The sequence below is a fragment of the Melospiza melodia genome, chromosome W (assembly GCF_035770615.1).
Source record: "Melospiza melodia melodia isolate bMelMel2 chromosome W, bMelMel2.pri, whole genome shotgun sequence".
In the NCBI taxonomy this organism is placed as follows: Eukaryota; Metazoa; Chordata; class Aves; order Passeriformes; family Passerellidae; genus Melospiza; species Melospiza melodia.
In genome coordinates, this window is record NC_086225.1 from 59371274 (window position 1) to 59379481 (window position 8208).

Here is an 8208-nt window from a genome sequence, read left to right on the forward strand (position 1 = left end):
CTCTTCTTTTATTGTCTGCGTTTGACCTGAGGGGATCCCTCTTGACTTGTGGTTTTAAGGGTGTTGATTGCAGGAAAAGCTGCCTTTTCCAGGCTGTTAGGGGTATCCCGGGGGTGACAGGGAATCCCTGCGTTCTATTCTAAGGGGAATGGGAAAAGTATTCTTGTGGTATTCTGGGTTTGATTTGAAGGCAGCCACCCCATTTTCACCACCCTCGGGTTTAAATGGAGGGGGCAGCCCTTGTGTCCCTCCTTTTGAAGGGTTTGAATGGAGAAATCGCCCTTCGAAATCGCCCTTTCCCATCAGTCGAAGGCTTTCATTTGGGGAGCGCCCCTTCTTTTCTGCTCTCCTAGGGGGTGAAATTGGAGGGGAGAACACATTTCTTTGCCCTTGTTGAAGTGAGGTGAGCCCCGTCTGCGGTTTCGGGGCTGGCTTGCGGGAAGCCGCAGCTCCGGCAGCGTTTGCAGGGCTGCAATGGGGCTGTGCCGCTGCATTGGAGGGCGCTGCCCGTGCCCGCGGCCCGGCGCGGAACGTTCCCGCTCGGGAGCGCTGCTGGCACGGCCCGGGCAGCTGCCGGGGCGCACGGGGGATTCGGCGCGGCCGGGCCGGCCGAGGGCGGCAGTGGCGGAGCCGCGCCGGTGCGAGCCGTGCGGAGCCGAGCGGAGCCGGGCCGGGCCGGCCGAGGGCGGCAGAGGCGGCGCGGGCGCTGCTGCGCCGGCCCGGGCGGTGCCGGCCGCTCCGTCCGCTCCGGGCGCGGGGCTCGGGCGCCGCCGGTAGCCCCGGGCCCGGTGCCGGCCCCGCCGGGCAGGGGCAGCGGGCGGGGCTCCCCGGGACGGCGCCGGCCCCGCGTGCCGGAGCGGCCGCCGCAGGAGCCGCTTTCCTGCCGGGAGCCGCGCTCCGTCCGGGGCCGGCAGCGAGCGCGGGGTTCGGCCGCTCCAAGTTCGGCGGTGCCGTGGCTCGGAGGCGCTTTGGAGGCGTTGATGGCATCGCTGTGTTCGGTTTGCAGCGGGTGTCCGCTAAGGGATACGGTGTTCTTCATGAGTGGGCACGGTTCTCGGTGCCGGTAGGGATGATAATGGTTTGTTTTGGATTGGGTTTTGTAGTCGGATTTTATTTATTTTTTTTTTTTTTCCGGGTATTATGTTTAGAAGGGCGCGCAATGGTTTTTACGGGTCGTAGCGCGAAGCAGCGGTTCGGATTTTAATTCTGTTGCGGTGGCTTTTATTAGCGTGAGTGTGTAGTGTTTGTTTCGGGGGGCTTGAGGTAGCGTCCTGTCGTTCATAGCAGCGGGTTTTTAATCTTTATAATTGCATGTGTGTTTATCGTCTTCCAGGGCTTTTATTTGTTTGGTTTATTTGATTGTAGTGTATGTTTTATGGTTCCGGGTAATTTGGGGGACATTGTTTATGGTTACGTTTGTCTTTAGTCTTTGTGTTTGTTTCTAGGTGGTATTTTTATTTTGATAGCTTGAGGCACTATGGGTTTATTCAGTTGGGAATAATTTTTTGGTTGCAGATTTAAGTTTATCTGGTTTTTGGTATTATTCTTGTTGTTGGTTTCTTTATTTTCTTCTTGTTGTTGTCTTTTAATGTATTTGAGTATTGTTTATCAGGGTTTTTTTTTGGGAACATGGGTATTTATATGGTGGGTTTTTAAAGTATTTATTTATTTGGGTAGTTAATTTCTTAGTTTTTAGTGGTTGAGATGTTTTTCCATTTTGTTAATTAGTTCAGGTTTTAAAGTTATTTTTACAGAGGATTGTTTATTCCTTGAGTTAGTGTAGAGGTAGAATTTTGTTGGGTTTTTTTTTAGTAACGTCGTTCAGGGTGAGTGGCACTGGCTTGAGTTTAGTAGATTGGTTTGACTTTTTTTTAGTACTTTTTGTAATTTGCTGTGTGTGTTTCTATAGGATTTTCTTTTATTTTGGTTCCATTTTTCTGTCCTGATGAGAATTGTTATTGAAAAGAGTGTTCTTTGTTTTTTCGCTGACACTTGTTTGGCTGTTGGAGGTATCTTGATGTTTTTGGAAGACATTGGTGGGAATTTGATGCTGTTTGTTTCGTCATTTCATTTAGGAATTGGATTTTAAATATGCAATTATGACTCTAACTATATTGAAACAAAAGAAATAGATGTGTAGCAATGGGAATGAGCCAATTTTATTTTTATATATTCGGTCAATTTTTAAAATTTAACATGTAACATAAGTCATTATATGTTACAATAAGTTATTCTAATTTTAATAGAGTATTGTGTATGTTTTTAGATTTATGAATAGAGAATACAAATGTAAATACAACCCAAACAAAAATACAAGTATATAAATGTATTGCAACTATATGCAGATATCTAAAAAATTAATATTAAATTGTAAATGTAAAATAACATAAATTGATACAATATATAATACAAGTGATACTGCATATATTTTATGAAAAATATTATAGGAAATGGATATAAAATAGATATAAATACGGATGTGATCTATCTATCTATCTATATCTATCATTTGTTGTATATTATGATAAATACAAATATAAAAAAACATTTAGGTAGTTTAAAATAATGGATGGTTTTGTTTTTTCTTTGCCAAAGCAGGGGTTTTCGTGTAAAAATTACAAATACAAATAATATAAAGGTAGAAATATGAGTATAGAAGTATATCATAAACACATTAAAGATTTATATAAAAATTAGAAATATAAGGAAAAATAAGTTGTAGCAGTAGATGTGGTAAATAATTTAAAAAATATTTCCCGTATATTTTTTGAATAAGGTGCATATTATATATAGTTACTAATATAATACATCAATATAAACGATAAATATATATAAAATATCAACTATCTATAAGAAGGAATAAAAGCTCTATTTCACGTGCAGCAGTAGAAAATGTCAGGCTCCCAGGGAATAAATAGTTTTCTTTAAATCATTTTCGTTTTGGAGTTTTTTTTTTTTTACTCTCGGGTAGCCTGCAAGTTTCTACCGCTGCTTTTTTATTCTAAAGGTGGAAAGGTAAACCAAGATTAGAAATACAAGAAAGGGGAAGGGAAGGGAAAGGAAAGGAAAGGGAAAAGGAAAAGGGAAGGGAAGTGGTGAAAAACAGAGTGAAAAAAGTAAAAATAGTTGGAGGGAAAAAGAGAGGGCATTGGGGAGGAGCGGTGCTGCCTCAGGTCCTTCCCCGCCCTGGGGCGAAGGACCCGTTTGATGCCCAGGAGGGACTGCAGCTGCCGGTGGCGGGGGACGGAGCGGTGGCTGTCAGCCCGAGACTACAACTCCCGGCAGGCCATGCTGCCGGCGCGGCGTGTGACGCAACGGCTGACGCGGCACATGAGTGGCTGGCGTGCCAGGCGGCCGCGCGGGGCTGTGCGCGCGCAGCTGCCGGCGCCTCTCCCGCGCGGGACAGCGACGCTGGAGGGGCGCAGCCTCCGTCTGGCCGCCCGCGCGGAGCTGAGCAGCGCGGAAGGAGCGTCCGCCCGGTTCCTCGGCCTCCCTCAGCGGTGCCGGGGGCGGGGGCGCTGCCGCCCGCCGATGGCGGAGGGCGAGGCGGTGCTTTGCTGCCGCGGGCCGGGAGCTGCGGGAGCCGCCCCGGGCGAGCGGCGCCGGGCGCTGCCGCGGTCCCGGTGGGGCGGCCGCCCTCGGGCTGGCGGAGGCGCCGGAGGAGCCCCCGAGCTGCAGCCGTCTCCCTCGGGCTGCTGCCGGTGCTGCGGGCGGAGGCGGCTCCGCCGCGTGTTGGGCGCTGCGAGCAGGGAGCGCTGCGGTATCGCCGGCATGGCGGGGCTGCTGCCTGCGTTAGTGCCCGTGGCTCTTTGTGCCGTGACAGCGGATGGAGCGGCGCTGGGCGGTAAAGCCAGAGATGGCCGGGAGAATGCCCAGCGCAGGGAGCGGGCGGGCTGTGTGCTTCGGATGGCACAGGTGCGAGCTGCAAAGCCACCCCCCCTTCCGCCCCTGCCCTCCCGAGCCCCAGGGAAAATGCTTTCCAGCATTGTCGAGCTTCTGAAAGACAAAACTTGTGATTTGACACTTGCATCCAGAAAAGGTTTCTGTCTAGATTAGCCTAAATGCCTCAATTGTTCTTGGTTACATCCCATGACCAGTTTCAGGCAGCGACTTTATAATGCTTTTAGGATTTTCTTGTACAATGGTGAGAAAATAGGCAGGTCTGATAGTGGTTTCACTTTTTTTTCTACTTCACGTTCCATAAGATTCTTTTATGCAAGCACTTGTTTTAAAATTCTACTGTAAGCGTTTATGGTTCACTTTTTTTTTCTTTGCAGCACCCGTGACTTTTTTTTCCCTCTAAATCGGGAGTAAATATAGCTGAGTAAAATTACCTTGATTTTCTTCCTTCTTTTTTAACTGAATTGTTTTTATTAAAAATCCTATTTGAATATGTAGAAAAAGCGGGGATGTCTTGTAATATATCGTAGCTTTTCTTGTTTACAGGATACTCAGAAAATATGTCTCCCTTAGAGTCCCACAGAAACGTTCTCAGTGCGATCTCTATCAAGGTATGTATTTACAAGTAAGTGGTCCCTTTAGATAATTGCCTGTGAATGACCTTTTCCTGTAATTCAGAGCTTGCGTTCTGTGGGTTTTATGATAAAGCTGTAAAACATGTCAAAATGGTTTTGCAAGTCTTAATCGTTGAAGGCAGCAAGAAGTGGATTTAGAGCCTGTTCTTGAGCAGACAAAGGGAAAAAGTGTGACTTTGATGCTGAACTTGTCATTTTTCATTTGACTTGTCTTGCATTATTTAAGAGTAGAGAGAACTAGAAAAAGAGAGAAATCGAATTGGTTCTTGAGCACTCCTCAAATGCTCCCCATGATCCAGTGTAGAGCCGAAGGGAAGGGTGATGGAACAGAGCTCTGAGCTTTAGAAGGAAATAAATTTAAAGCTGACCTCCGCACAGAGTCTCACTAACTTCTGTGGTTTTAAAATACAAGATAAGTTTAGGAAGTGTTGGAAGTTAGTGTTTTGGGAAAGAAATGGCAGTTCCACAGAACATTCCATTGAACAGAGGCTCTGGGAACGATTTACGTTGTAAGTGCTGTCACTGCAGTCAGTTGGTGGTTCAGCCTTGAAACGTGCACTTGGCCTTCTGTAAAGCACTGTTTTGTTTGCCTTTCAGTGCTATGAGTCTTGATCAATTGGAGAAGAGCCCAAGAGAAATTTTTCATCCCTTGATATAAAAGGTAGGAAGTGACTTTTTTTGGTTTGGTTCTTTTTCTTTATTATTTTCTGGAAATGAAAGTAATTAAGTATAGGTACTACTGGTTTGTTTCTTCCAGTAGCAGGTGATAATAATAGTAGTAGTACTAGTAAAAATCATAATAGAAATAATAACAATAGTAATGTAATACTACTTAAACTGTCTTTATCCATTGGACTGGCCATTTCAAATCGGAACTTCTAAACACAAATCAAACCATCATCCTTGTAGAATCTTTCACAGCAGTGGGCTAAAGATCCTGGTTTTGTTGACAGCATTTATTGGTTCTGGAAGAACAAGAGGGAAGTACAAGCCTAACTACTTCTAGCTCACAGACCCGTCCAGTGAAGCCAGCTTTGTGTTTTGGTGGGCTTGTGATGACTTTGAAATCAATTGCTCATTCCAGTAAAAAAAATTCATGTTTTTTTGAACGTGACAGCAGAAATAACTTTAGGCACCAACTGAATAATAATAGATCACCAGTTTAAGTTAAAAATGCATGCTATACTATCAAAATTTAAAGGTAAATTATTATGTATTAGGTGATGGTATAAAGTGTATGTTCTAATGTGTAATGCAAAGATACATACGTACCTGAAAGTCCTTAGAGGAAACAAATTTTTATGTCTGCTGTTTGATTGTTTACCATACGATATTTGGTTTCATTTCCCAGGGATCGGTGAATTTTAACTTTGGAGTCCCCTATGCTAAGGATGCTCAGCTTACAGGTGATGAAATGTTCAGTAATGGTGAGTTTTTCACCTTCTCTTTAATTGCTATGCTGATCTGAATAAGAAAAAAAAAAACAAAAGCAAGAGAAAAAAAAGGATGGTTTATTATTTTTTACGCTATTATGTTTGTTTCCTCAGTATTTGCTGCAGCTCTGCTTACCCAAGCTTTGGGTTCCTTCTGTCCCACTGGGAGTTGCCCAATTTGGTTGCATCTGGTGAAATTCACCCTGAGACCTTACAGAACCAGCTCCAACTATGTGAGAGCCATTTGCAGTTCTCTCCAGACGCCTGGAGAATGGGCGACGTTTCTGAGGATCCGGCGAGCGTGCTTCTGTCAAAACTCAGTCTGTGAAATTCCTGGGGAAAACCCTTCTGTGTCCTGAAGGGTTCAAACTCTGGTGAGGATCCAGTTATCAGGTGCTCACCTGGATGGTTCCGGCTCCCAAAGGTAACACTTGTACTCTTGCCCTGTAGTTTACATCTATTGTATTTTTGTTATTTTGCAAGATTTTTTGTCTTTGCAAAATATTGTGCATTTCACTCTTTGGAACCTCTCAGATGGTTCTTTGGTGCAGCACCACCCCAGGGGACACTTGGCTGCTGTCCTGAAGGGGTTGGTGGCTAGAATTGTAAATCCTGGAGAGTTTGTGAGTCTTCTGTCCCCAGGGAGGTGTCGTGCTTTGTTTACTTTTGTTCTGTTGGTTAGGCGCTGCTTCTCGTTGCAAGTATGAATTTCAAACTGCCCTGTTCTTATTTTAGCTCTTTTCCTGGTTCTCCCCGCCCGGCAGGGAAAGACTCTCGTGTCCTTGTCGTCGGGCTCGGTGCTGTCCAAGAAGATACGGGGACTAAAAAAATCATAAGAAGCAAAATACGACTGCAGGGAAAAGAAGCTGGAGAGAACAGAAGGTGATATTGTTATCCTTACCCTGTATTAGAGACATCCGCTGTGCTTTGATGCTGGCAGCTGCCAGGGGCTTGTTGGCTCTTTGTAGGCAGGTGTAGGTGTTCACTTGTAGTTTTTTTCTCTGGACAAGTCAATTCAAACTTTGCTAAGCTTATATTTGCAGATTACTTTATAGCACAGTCCAGCATGACATTTTTGAATGTTTTAAAAATACCATGTTACTTGGAAATTGCTAATGAAGAGAAGCTTTAGGGAAAAATAAGATTTCAGGGTTGGAAGTTGTGAGAAGAATTTTGTGGGGATGTTAGACTGAAGTAAAGCACGCTTGAAGCTGGACTGGCACGCTGGCAGGTCCCCTATTAAACAGTAGTGCTGAGATTAGCCTGGGGGTTGCCCATTGTTTCTGTAGAAATCAATGTTTCCTGGTCTTCAGCGGGAAGCTGCTTTGAAAAGCTGGAAGGTGCAGCATGCTGACAATCCCGGTGCTTTGGATTAAAAGTAGATTTCAGAAGGGTCCTCAGCTTTTGTCTTTTCCTAGAAGTCGATGTAATCCTATCGAGGAGTTTTTAATTCTGTGTTGCCATGTCATCCATCAGAGCCCTGTTGTACTAATCATCATACAAGTACAAAACAACAAATCAGACCCTGTCCCAAGCACTTAGAGGCCAGAACACGATTTCCTCGGGCTGCCATTTGTGTGCCATCGGTACTCACCACGGAAGGGAGCTGGGGATTGTTGCAGCTGTTGGGAACAAACCGCTTCTCGTCACACAGAAATGGAATTGGGACGACGCCTCGGCCAGCCCCTCTCTGCCATCGTCTCCTGAATCTGCAGCAGAGCAGTTCCAGTCCATCCCGGCACGTGTAATCCAGTTCCTGATGATCTGAGCACACGGAGCAGTGCTCAGCTGCTGTGGGGGGCTCAGGGAAGGCAGAGTGTGCATTGTCATCTTCCTGAACCTACAGACAAATCAAAGTGAGAAGCCACAGCGTGGAAATCAGTCACATATATGCTAAATAAAACTTGCAGATTTTTTTAAGAATTGTTGTTGCTTGTTCTTTGTTGTGCTTCAGTGCTTAGAAAACCTCCCTTTAAAATCAGTTCAGTTCATCAGTTGAACCTTTGTTTGCAGACCCTCACTGAGCAGAATTCATTGCTGACTCAGTGCACGCTGTGCTGGCCTCCCGGGAGTGTGAGGAGCTCATGTGTGCTACTTTTTGCTTTAGGATGCTCTAAGGTATTTATTCCTTTTGGGATACATGATGAGAATTCCCAAGAGAGGTAGTTATAAAGTATGACATCGGGAAAAAGCCTGTGTAGTTGGAATGTTGTTGCTGTCAAAAGTTAATTTTTTCTTAG

General features: G+C 45.2%; 1 long non-coding RNA gene across 1 annotated transcript; it reads left to right on the forward strand.

Moving 5' to 3' along the window:
- The first annotated feature begins 5903 nt into the window (after positions 1-5903).
- LOC134431507 (uncharacterized) lies at positions 5904-7891 on the forward strand. The gene is made up of 2 exons (XR_010031006.1): positions 5904-6850; positions 7445-7891. It is a non-coding gene; the product is annotated as an uncharacterized LOC134431507 (long non-coding RNA).
- Positions 7892-8208: the final 317 nt, after the last annotated feature.